Genomic DNA, 13,631 nt, shown 5'->3' with positions numbered 1-13,631 from the left:
TAGCTTTTAACCACTTCGAATCCTTCAATGCCTCAGTTGCATTGAAAGGTTCGACATCTGCGTAGAAAGCGTAATGTACCAGCTCACCTTCATCATTGACTACATCATCTGATGTAATCACACATTCTTGCAACCTTTCAGGCATGTGTCTTGTTCTCTGAGGTCTGTTTGGGCCTGCATCACCTCTGACTTCTTCTTGTCGAACTTCTTCTCTTACGACTTCAGTAGCTGGTTCGTCATAAAGAATTCTCACTGAATCCTTCTTGACATTTTCAGTCCAATCCCACTCTTTAAGCTCATCTATGATCACGTCCCTGCTGATCACTACTTGCTTGTTCACTGATAAGAATCATTTGACTCGACTTGTCATCAAGTGTTCTTCTTAACTGATCTGGCACATGTCTATGTGCTATAGATCCAAATACCTTTAGATGACTCAAGCTAGGCTTCACACCAGACCAACATTCTTCTGGAGTAATTCCTTCTAGCTTCTTCGTCAGACATCTGTTTAGAATGTATGTTGCAGTCGACACTACTTCTCCCCAAAATTCTTTAGGTAAATGCTTGCCTTTCAACATACTTCTCACCATATTCATGATGGTTCGATTATTTCTTTCTGCAGTTCCATTCTGCTGTGGAGTGTAGGGTGGCACCACCTCATGCATAATCCTTTCTTTCTCACATAACATGTCGAAGTCTTTCGACACATATTCTCCACCTCCATCAGTTCTCAAAACCTTGAGCTTTCGACCACTTTGTCTTTCGACCATAGATTTGAACTTGACAAATACCTCGATCACTTCAATTTTCTTCTTGATCAGGTAAGTCCATAGTTTTCGACTGAAATCATCTATGAATGTAACAAATTATTTGTTACCTTCATTCGAATCCACCTGGATTGGTCCACATACATCAGAGTATATGACATCAAGGATTGCCTTCGACTTGCTTCCTGCATCCTCGCTGAAGCTATTCTTGTGCTGCTTCGCCTGCACACATTCCTCACATACTTCGTTTGGAATGTCAATTTCTGGCAGTCCTTAAACCATATTCTTTCTTTCCAAGTCTCTGATGTCATTGAAGTTGAGATGGCCTAGTCGATAATGCCATATCCATTCATCTCTGCTAGCTGCAGTTGCAAGGCACTCGTGCTCCATCACATTGAGTCCGATCTTGAAGGTTCTATTCTGTGACATAGGAGCCTTCAATATTAACCTCCCACTTGTGTCGACAACTATCATCATCTTGTCTTCGATCGAAACTTTTTAGTTCTTTTCGACCAACTGCCCAATGCTGAGTAAGGTTCTCTTCATGCCTGATATGTACAACACATTGGAAATTACTGACCTCTTTCCATCTTTCCTCGTAATCATTACATCACCAATACCTTCAGCTGCTAGAGTATTGTCATTTGCAAATTTCACCATGTTCTTCATTGAGAGTTTTATGTTGACAAACCAATCTTTTCTTCCAGACATATGTGATGAGCATCCTGAATCCAAGTACCATTGGTCCTTGAATTTATCTTCTTCTTTTGTTGTGACTATCAGCAGCATCTCTTCTTCTTCTTGTTTTGCAAGCTTTGCATCACTTTCTTGACTTTTGTTCTTTTCTGGACAAGCTGTCGAATAGTAGCCATACTTCTGACAGTTGAAACATTGAATGTGACTTTTGTCAGGCTTTCGACTACCACCTCTTCCTCTACCTGCAGCACCACCTCTTTGGTTGCCTTGGTAAGAGGGCTTTCTCGTATTCGACCAATTTCCTTCTTGCTGATTTCGACCATTCAAATTGTTGTAGCCACCTCTACCTTTATTTCCTGTCCAGCTTCCTTTTCCTTTCTTTTCGTTTGCTGACCGAGCCTGCAGAGCCACATCGCTTTTCGACTTGCCTGCATCTCTTTCAGCCATTCTTTGTTCATGAGATTCAAGTGTCCCTTGAAACTATTCTTTTGTTAATTTCGACAAATCTTTCGATTCCTCAATGGCTACCACGATGTGGTCGAACTTAGGGGATAACGACCTCAAGATCTTTGAAACAACAGCTCTTGTTGTTAATACTTCTCCACATGTCTTGATTTGATTCACTAGTTTAGTAACCCTAGTGAAGAAATCAGTTACGCTTTCGCTATCTTCCATCTGAAGCAATTCATACGTTCTCTTGTGAGTTTGTAACCTCACCTCTTTCACCTTTTTTGCACCTCCAAAAGATTTTTCAAGAATCTCCCAAGCTTCTTTTGAAGATTCTATATCACTAACCTTTTCAAAATTATCTGGACTCAGACATTGATGGATTATAAAGAGATCTTTATAATCTTTCTTCTTCAATTCTTTATATGCATCCTTTTCTTCCTCCTTCGCACCTTCTGCAAGCGGTTCTATCCCTTCTTTTATAAGATCCCAAAGATCTTGACAACAGAATACAACCTTCATCTGCTTGCACCAATTCTCATAGTTATCTCCTTTCAGAATTGGTAGTGTTGCTGGAAAATGCCCATTCGGATGATTCATTGCCATCGCCATTCTTCTTGCCTTGAATCGATTAACCGGAGCTCTGATACCAGATGTTGGAATTAGACTCTCAAACCTTTGAGTAATTCATTATCGTTAAAGATGACAATGAAGAAAAATAAGAACAAAAGTAGGATTAGGGTTTGCGGAAATTAAAAGAGAAGAAGAAAGTATTTTCTGCAGAGTTTCTCTCTGCCCACAAACTGTGGAAATTCTGTTATTCACTTGCAACTGCAACTTCTGTGAATACAAATTATTGACTTGATTACAAATAATGAGGGTTACTCCCTATTTATAGATTTAGGTTAGCTTTCTCCCTAAGCCAAAACCCAAAACTATAAAAGCCCAAAATATCCTATTTTGGAACTAAATCAAATCTAATCTATTTTTAAATCTAAATCAAATCTATCTAGATTTAAAAACAAATTTATGTGTAACAAACTGTTACACACTATTTGTGTAACAAACAGTTACACACTTCGACACAAAATCAAATCTTTTTTTTGTTTGACAGAAGGAATTATAATTTAACAATAGTTTGTATCATTATTTGTACAATTCAATTCAATAATATAATCCTTATTTCCTTTATTCTCTCTATTCTTCCCTCACTAAAAGTGCCTCACGCACTAACTAATTGGTATCCAGAGCTTCCGGTTATTGTTATTGATCGAGTTTTCAAGAAATTCCCGTCAGAAGATCGTGTTTCCAAGGAACGTGAATCAATCGCTACAAAGATGAATGGTACTAATGACATTCCGAATTCTCTTCCAATGCTTGACGAAAAAATTAGATTCGATAGAGAAAACAGATGCAAACCTTGTTTGGCTTCCATGAAACCCTAGAAGTGGTTGCCGACGACGTTCCTGCACTAGCTGCAAATGCTAGCGAAACAAAGAAAACAACTCACAACGAAGTCAAGAAGAGGGATTGCAAGGCTGCGTATTGCATCGGCGGTTGATTCTGTAAATTTCGACATAATCTCTCATGCTGAATCGGTGAAGGAGGCATGGGATATTCTTGTCAAATATTATGAAGGATGTGAGAAAGTCAAGGTTATCAAGTTGCAGACCTTGCGTCGACAATATGAATTATTGTCAATGGGAGAAGACGAAAAGTGTAACACCCTTATAAACCACAAGGAATATTTAAAATATATTACGAATTAAATCAAAATAAAATCACCAACAAGGATTTCACATCTTCATATAAACTTCACATTTAAATGTCTTGTTCTGTAACACGGGATCTCAAAAATTATTTAAACATTTATTTTATAAAAAAATATCATCAAGAGTTTCTCACATTGCAACGAAAATTGTTGTTGAAAACATCTTTATTAAACTTCATAAAATCCATCATACTTCATAATTCATGGCTTACAAACCAAAACCTCACAATACCATATAAGGTAATTCATCATGTTAGAACAATTAAAGAAAGATGAACATTTTAGTTCCAAAACACACGATCCCGACCCCAATGTTACGTATCAAAGCAAGACTCCCTTTATTCTAAACAAGCGATAAATAGGGATCCACGAAGCCATCCTCTAACTTCAGCGGACTACTCCTGATTACCTGCGTGTTACCCACGTGAAGGCAACATTCAAATAGAAAGGGTGAGTAAATCACAATCATTATAAAAAGCATAAGTAATAGATATAGTAAGTATGGGGACAACAACAACAACATGACATCATCTACTGCATCTATAGCATAACAATAGTTACTAACATCCCACATGGAATCACCACAAATCAATAATCACACAAAATATATCACTTAGCTCACATATTATGCAATGCCACAAATAATGAGATGCAACATCATTAGACTCATGCATGTGGTACCAATACATTACTAATGACTTAGTCATCGTTATTCTCCAAAGATTTCCACCAGTAGGATCGATTCCCGCTTGGAACCGGAGCACATCACAATTTGCACTCAATCCACCCAACGAGATTAAGAGCGTCACTGGACTAGGTCGTCCTACAACTTTATTGGATCATCATCCTGCAAAACTTCACTGGACTAATTGTCCGACAAATGCTATGAATACATGTTGCGCAACAACACATAATATACGACCACAGCTAGTCAAAATGCATCATCACTCATCATATTCATCATCACATAGTTCATAACACACATATCATCATAACAACATCAAAACATCATAGAACACAAGCCAGTATCAAAAAGATATGGTTAATTCAATTCTCATAATAGGAGGCATACTTACTATTGCTCATCACAAGGTATCATCATCTCATCACAAAATAATTCTAGAAACCTACATCCTATAGTTCATTTTATCCCACCAGATTAAAGATTATTTCATTAGCTTGCTTACGCTTCAAATGACACTTCAAACAGAGTTCGAAAACTCAAGTTACGACATATGCAAAATTTCTGGTTCAAGCACCTCCCGCCCGGCGAGTCCCCTCGTTCGCCCGGCGACTGAAGGCGGAAGCCAACTCTCAATTTTCCCCAGTCTCTCGCCGGGAGAGCCTCTTCACTCGCCTGACGACTCAAGTCAGTAGCCAAAACCTACCCTCGCCTACATCCTTCTCCCAATGAGTCAAGTCTTAATCGCCTCGCCCGGCGAATCAATCGATTCCCCCGACAAATCTGGGCGATTAGGGATTTCCTAATGCAATTTCCTGCACAAAACTAGCCCAATATTTGCGATTTCTACATATCATATGTCTTAAAACATCCACTAAACACCAAGTTTCATCATATAACAACAACAGAATTTATCCTACACTATAGGAATCAATATATTGCAAATTAATACCTCTAATTCACCAAACTTCATCACATCACCATCTATTCCTCATAAACCCAAAACCCCCAAAACAAATTATACAATTATCTAACACTCAGGCTAAATATAATAATTAGGATATACTTACCTTACCTTAGATTGAAGCTCGGTATCAAAATCCTTTTTGCGTTCTACAAAACCTTCAAGTCTCCCAAGCCCTATCTCTCGTCTCTTTCACGTTCTTCCAAACTTTTCACGATTGAATGAAAACCCTCTTCCTTCTTTTCTCTTTTGTTTTCACTTAACCATGTTAGAACAAGATTGAGAATCTTTGTTCAGAATCTGGTTTTGATGATAACAAGCATATATTTTGTAAGTAACAATTTTATTACTAATAGTTTCATTTAGTGTGTAGATATTATGTTATAAATCTTATACAGGATTCATCAGAAAAAGAGTACAACAACTACATCCAGAAGATTGATGAAGCTAAACATCATTATCAGATGTTCTAATTAAGAATACGTCAAACAAGTCAAGATCAGCAAATCAGAAGTAAAGAAGCAACAATGAGGAACAAAACCATTCAAAAGAATATGTAACAACAACAATATCACAAGAAGCTAAATTTCAACAAGATAATCTTCAAAGAAATACCAATGTTTACATACAAAAAGCACACAATCAGAAAGTACATCAGAAGCTTCAAGAAAAATGAACAAGAAAGATTAGCTGCAAGAAGCTTTGCAACATCAGAAGATCATGCACGTAGAAAGATCAGAAGTTCTGAAGTTACAAATTCTAAAGCTACAACACAGTGACATACAAAATGCAAACAACAACAAAAGTCACCTATGAACTAGAAGATAGCCTACAGCTCAACATACAAATTAATTAAAACACAAGAGCTTAGAATCAAAGGGAGAGCCGTTAGAAAATTCATCAGAAGCAAAACGGTTGCAATATTAAGTGGAACAACTCCCAAGGTTGATTGAAAAAGTAAGACATATGCAGCGCATTGGGAAGACAATCTAGTTCAAAGAAGCACACTATCAACAGTAATCATCTTGTTGAAGATAAGGCTCTGTCACGAACACATGCACCCAATCAAAACAAATCATTCAATACCATCTTCAAACAGAATCCAACGGCTACATTCCAACGGTAACCACTCATCAAGCTATAAATAGAGTCAAACTTCAAACTTGAAGATATAGTATGGTATCCATCTATCCATCCACCTATCCAAAATGGAGAGTGAGTGATCATCCATCCCTTGTATGGATTCGGAGAGAAAAAGAGAATATCCAATGAGGATTATCCATGGAGAAGGGATCAAGAGTTCAACCAAAGAAATATTATGCACAAGAGAAGAGAATGAATCTGCAAGATGCATCTGTGCATTTGTAGATGAAGCAGCTGAGCATGAACACTTAAATGAAGAAATATGAAGACATGCATAAGAAGATACAAGAGGTAACACATACTCTGTATGTGATAAGCAATAGTGCTGATGTACACTGATCATATGCTTGTACAATATAAGAGAGAAAATGTGTGAGAAAGCAAACACACATCAGAAGATACACAAGAGGCAACGCATACTCTGTAAGTGATCATCCATATTATTGTTATACACTAAACACATGCCTATGTGATGGAAATGGATAGCATGAACGTGAAAGCTGGCGAGCTAATTCAACTGCTCCATTAAGAGGCAACATACACTATGTGTATGATGATTAAATGTTGAAATACACATCATATGCCTACCATGAAGAATCTCTCAGAGGATGAAGAAGAAAACTTGCATGCTATGCAGAATGCTCCAATGAGAAGAAATGAACACATCCAAGAATACTTGATCAAGCATAAAATTGATCATGTTGAAAGACAAAGGGAACTGAATACACTGAGTTGATGCTCGTAGAGTGTTTCAAGTTTACTGATTTTGATCAATGTGTCATCAGTTGTTATCATCTTAATGATCAGTATTAAAGAAGAAGATGAAGATCGAGACAGAAGCAACCTACATAAGAGCTGCTTCTCTTTATCTGCTTTTAGAAGAAGAAGATCTCATCCAGAAGTTCAAGAATAGAAGACTACAAGTTTATCTGTTATTCTTGTATTTAATTGTAAAACACATAGAGTTCTTGCTCGTAGTGTGTTATATCTTAGGAAACTTCTGATAGATTGTTTAGGCTCCAGAAGTGACTTCTAGTCAGTGAGTCGTAAACATATGTATTGAGAATAGGAGACCATGTGCTTGAATAAGAAGCACATCTGTAAATCTCCAGAAGATGCCTTGAGCGACCGGTTTAGGTCAAAAGTTTGAGAAGACAATTGGCTGCAGTCATTGTGGAAATATCTTGGAGACCAGGTGAAGGTCAGAAGTCCAGGAGTCATTGGATGTTATATCTCGTGGAGATCATTGAACAGTCCATTGCAGTCAGTCACAACAGGTAGCTGTGCAGGGAGTTAGTCACAACGTGTTGTTGTGCAGGTTAATAGATTGATGAATCTTATATCCATAAGGGATCACTGAATGTTTCAATCATCTAGGAGTTAGTCATTCGCGGGTAGCTTGTGCAGGGTTAGTCACAGCAGTTGGTTGTGCAGGATGGTGAGTCACGACGGAGGATCGTGCAGTTGTAATCATGATTTGGTTATAGTGGATTAAGACCTCTGGACAAGAGGCAAAACAACTAAAGAAGGTGGAATGGAGGTAGTCTTATTCAGAAGGTGAACCAGTATAAAACTGAATGTGCCTTTTACTTTCTGCACTATTCGTTTTAACTTAGAACATTCAAGCAAAAACTCTACAAAACTGTACTGAGCAAGTTAGAAGTTCTTATATCCTTTAGAAGTTAAAATGAAACATCTAATTGGCTATGCAGTTCTACATCTTCATGCTTCCGCAACACCAAAAGCATAATCCAATAGATGATAAAACGGAAGAAAGAAAAGACGTTAAAAAGAAAGGGAATTTTAATTGATAAAGAACACAATTCAATCCCCCCTTTTCTTGTGTTTTTCTCCACCTTCAATTGGTATCAGAGCATGGCTCTATATTGATCTCAAGATCAAACACTTAACCGTGTAGAGAGATCCAGAAGGAGAAAAACCACACTGAGTTAAAAATCAATGACATACTCCAACACTCAGTATAATCAGAAGATGTCAATGCTAGATCTCAAGACTCTGAACGTGTCACCTACATATCAAAAGGAGTTTGAAAATCAACAAAAGAATATTCGACAAAGCTCAAGACATCAAAATGAAGAATATGTGCTCAATGAAAATATTCAAAGATGAATAAGTGTAGCTGACTCATGACAAGTGATCATCTCAGATTCATCAGCGCCAGTCAGAGGAAGAATATAAGGAAGAATAAGATTATAGTTGAGAAGGTAATACGTACCTTGACCTCTCACTTTGATCATGTTATCGTATCTATTCAAGAATCCAATCAACTTGAAACCCTAAAACTGGAAGATTTGGTTGGTTCGTTGGAAGCGCATGAGATTAGGATTGTCGAAAGAAAATGAGTTCAAGATTCGATACAAGCTTTTGTCATACCCCAAAATTTGCCTTCCATATTCCATTTACAATAATTCAAAGTTCAAGATTCAATTCCAAAGCCTTGCTCAAACAATCCCAAGATCCACAGTCAACTGATTCAAACCTGAAGGTCAACTACAATCAAAGCATGATTCAAACCTATGATCATTGGTCAAACATCAGGTATAGAGGTGCATAACCATCATTTGATCAAAGATTGATCATGATTCCATTAATAGATACTCAGAGATGAACAAATACAAAAAGGTTCAAATTAGGGTTTCTTAGGAGAAAGTCAATCCAACTTTGACTGGGCATAACTTTCACATGGAACATCAAAAATTCCTCACTCAAATCCTATTTTGAAGGAAATTGGATTCCCTACAATTTTGTCTCTCACAAGCCAGGGCTAGAAATGCTTCATTTGAGAGGTATGATGCAAAAGATTACAGGTCATTTTCAAGCATCCTTCAAAAGCAGTTTGTTGGCAAAGAGGATATGATCAAGATAAAAGCTCCAAATGGAAAATATGTTCCAAAGTGGCTTGTAGAGGACCTCTTGAGGTTTCCAAAAAGTCTTAGAATTCATTCATAGCTTAAAAATTGAGTGAGATATGCTTGATCAAAGTTGGGTGATTTTGGAGGACCAAATATGAAAAAAGAAGGTTCAAATTGAGAAACTTTGCAAATGGGCCTATGGTTTTTTGATTCAAAACTTGGTCCACAAGTCATTTGCATGCCCAAAACAAAATGCCACGAAATTTAACCTATTATTTGATTTAATATAATTTTTTTATTTCATTTTTATGATTTAATTAAGTAAAAAAATCAAATATTATGTTAAAATATTCACATAGGCTAATTCCAATCAATATTAATGGTTAAATATAATATATTTTCGTGGTATATTGATTGGGAAAAGATTGATACAAGAATTGGCCAAAATAGAAAGTTTTCATTCAAGATTTAAGTCAATTTTACAAACTTTGCAAGACTGGATTTCAAGAGGCCTTGGGCTATAATTCTTAACCTAATTCACTCTTCTATAAGTAGTGAATAGAGGGCATAGGACTAGGGGACGAGATTCTGGGCAAAGAAAGCTTTGAAGAACACAAAAATCTTAAAGAAATTGAGATTTCGGTTTCAAGGAATTAGTGGCTCTCAACAAAATCTAAAGGTTTCAGAAGCTTCCTCAGAGGATTTGGAACGTGTTTGGATCGGTACACTACATCAACACCCCCAGATTTTTCTCCACTAAGCCAAAGTAAGTCGTTTCAGATTCTTGTTCGATTGGCATAATATAAGCATGTTCTTGTTGTTTTGATTGTATGTTTAGCTTTTCCTAAGTGTTGTGGTTGATTCTGGATTACTTGATTGAGTTTTGGTGCGTTCTAGGGTGATCGGCCATTGGAGGCCGACCCAAGCTTCTAGGGTTCAATTTAGGGGTTTTCATTAGGGGTAAAATTAGAATAAAAAAGGGGCCGAGTTGGATTCGTATGAGGTAGACGAAGGGATCTGACAGGTCGCGAAGCATTTTTGTGCAAAGGAGTGCTATTCGCTATTTTTCTGGTTTGTGTTTGCTACGAAAATTCTCTAGCAAAATCGTAGCTAATTGTGCAGGTTTTTTACAGGCCTGGTGGGGAAGATGATGAGCTGACGTGGTCTGGTTCGCCAGTTTTGAATTTCGCGCGCGTTGTTTTTTTCAGTTTTCTTGTTTTTTTATAATATAATGGATGCGTTTTACTAACGCATAGTGGCAATGGCTGAACTGGCGCGCATGCTTCTTGATTACCCCAAGGGTCCAGGGTTCGATCCCTGGCCCTTTCATATATTTTTTCTGAAATTCCCTCTATGATCACATGTACCCTGGCCTATACGCCCCACCATGCACCTGCCAGATCTAACCACCCAATCCGCCCTTAGCCAGATCCAGCGCACTCAGATTCATCCTCATAACATAGACCCTAGTGACAATCATACCAAATCAAAACCCTAATAAACTAAATTAATTTTAATTAATTATATGTTTTAATTAATTCTTTTTAATATATTATTTATATAATAATAATTATTTTTTATAAATAGATTATTATATGATATTTATATTAAAAGTTCTAATTTGTTGTTCGTGCCGATTAAATCGATTAATCGCTATGGTCAACAATAATTTTTAATTAAAATGCTATTTAATTAAAAATGCAAATTAATTTTTATTTGGTTAAATGGTTGCAATTATTTTATTGATTGTGATGATTAACCCCTCCTTTTTCTAACTTTAATTCGTTATTCTTTTAAATCGAATCAATCGATTACGAGGGGTAACGATGCAAACTAATTATTAAAAATTATTAAAAATATCCCAATTCGTTATTAGTAATAATCAAATCAATTGATTAAAATTGGTAATGGTGCAACTTCAAATCTTTTAATTATGGTGATCAAACCTATTGATCATTGCGATTAATAGTGCAAATTAAAACCAGGGTTGTACGCCCAAATTCTAAAATACTTCCCAAATCTAAACATTCAAGAAACTTCAAATCAAACTACGGATTTTCATCCTTATTCAAAACTACGATAGGCCATTCAAAAAGCCTTCAAACCATCTCAAATCAAATTTCAATTCTAAGGGCGTACAACCCTCCCCGAACTACGTTGACTCTGATCCTCCATAAGGAGGTAAGTAGGCACTTGGCAACAAGGCGAGTCTCCTTCCTCCAAATCTTAATCATGTCTTTAACCCTATTAATTGTTTGTTACCTTTCTTTATGTTTTGCCATAACCCTTATCTTTGCAATGTTAACCTTTAGGAAAGGGTTGAGGGTGCCTAACACCTTCCCTCGACCTGAATATAGTATCTTACCCCGATCTCTAAACTGCGTAGGGTTTCCTATTCGCCCTTCAGAATAGGTGGCGACTCTAAAATCATAATTTTTAGGGCAGGTTGCTACAGCTTTGCAGGCTCAGTCATGGAAAACGACTGGTGATTCCAACAAATTTAAAGGCAAATTCGAGAAGACTCGGGGCAAGAAGCCTTGGTCGAACCCTCATAAGCAGCATGCCGAAGGTAGAACTTCTGAATCCTCGAAAAGAGGAGGAGGAAACTATCGAAAGGACAAATAAGATAAGAAAGGTGCGTAGTGTTATCACTGTGATAAGTGAGGTCACTTGTCTAAACATTGTTGGTACAGGAAAGACAATGGATCGACAAATGACAAGGACGAAGGAGCGAACCATGCACGCCAAGATTCAGATGATTTTGAAGGTATGGTGAATATGGCTGTAGTTGCAGATAACCATGTCGAATCCACAATCTTGTTTCTCGACTCAAGCTGCTCGAATTACATGACAGGTCAAAAGGCGTGGTTGGCATATTTCGACGAGTCGAAGAAGAGCAAGGTAAAACCCGTAGATAATAGTTCGTTGCAAGCATAAGGTACTGGCAACATAGTTTTTCAAATGAGTAATGGAGGGAAAGCTATGATTAAAGATGTGCTATAGTACCTGGAATGAACTGCAACCTTCTAAGTGGTTGATAACTAGTCAAAAAGGGTTTCTCAGTTTTCATGAAAGATGGAATTTTAAAATTGTTCGACACCCAGAACAAGTTGGTCTTGAAATATCCTCTGTCGAAGAACGGAACATTTAAGACTTAATCAGTTTGACTGAAGTACAATGTCTAAAAACTGTTGTCGACCACAAGGATAGTTAGTTGTGGCATTTGAGGTTCGGACATTTGAATTTTTTATCCCTCAATCAACTGATTACTCAAGATATGGTTACTTGTATTCCAAGTCTTGAGATGCCTGACAAATTCTGTGAAGATTGTTTAGTCGGGAAGCAATCCAGAAATTATTTCGCTTCGACTATGCCAATGAGATCATCCTGCATACTCGAAGTTGTACACTCAGATGTATGTGGTCCATTCGAAGAACATACCCTTGGTGAAAACAGATATTTTGTTTCGTTTGTCGATGAGTTTAGTCGAAAGTTTTGGCTCTATGTGATCAAGAGAAAGGACGAAGTATTTGACATCTTTAAGAGATTCAAGATACTTGTCCATAACCAGAGTGAGAAGAAGATCAAAGTTCTGCGAACAGATGGAGGTGACGAATACACATCCAAGATGTTCAAAAAATTCTGTGTCGAACATGGTGTTGGTCATGAGGTAATTGCTCTTCATACTCCTCAACATAATGGAATTGCCGAAAGAAGGGACAAAATCATATTGGATATGGACTCATATCAATATGCCTCGAGTTTATTGATTGGTTCCTTGGGAAAGATTCAAAATGGAATGTCATATTTCAAAAAATAAAAGGAACATTTTTTATTGAAACGAGTAAGGAGATCAAGCCATATATACCGTGAACTTTTGATCCAAATTCAATGGTTTGGATGGTGGAACTAACAAACCAAGGTTGAACCATACTATTGTAACGAGTAAGGAGATTTAGCTTAATATATTTGATTTTAAAATATATTTTATTTTATGGGTAATGATATTTTGTGCCGTGAGGATACATGTTAAGAAAGCATAAATGAAAATTTTGTGTTTTATGCATAAACTGTGTTTTATGCATTGATTTGAGTAGAAGTTTATAAAAAAAAATTTAAATTATTTTTTCAACATGAAACTTCTATTCATGATTTTTTAACATGTGTCTTTGTACACAAGTTAGCATCACGAAATCTTTCTCTATCTACCACATTTTTTCCTCTTTGTTCCCGTAAACCACCCTTTTCAAATTAATTTCAAAATATCATATTTTCAAACAATTTTTTT

This window comes from Vicia villosa, linkage group LG1 (assembly GCF_029867415.1).
Source record: "Vicia villosa cultivar HV-30 ecotype Madison, WI linkage group LG1, Vvil1.0, whole genome shotgun sequence".
NCBI classification, from domain to species: Eukaryota; Viridiplantae; Streptophyta; class Magnoliopsida; order Fabales; family Fabaceae; genus Vicia; species Vicia villosa.
Note: the sequence above shows the minus strand (reverse complement) of the source record.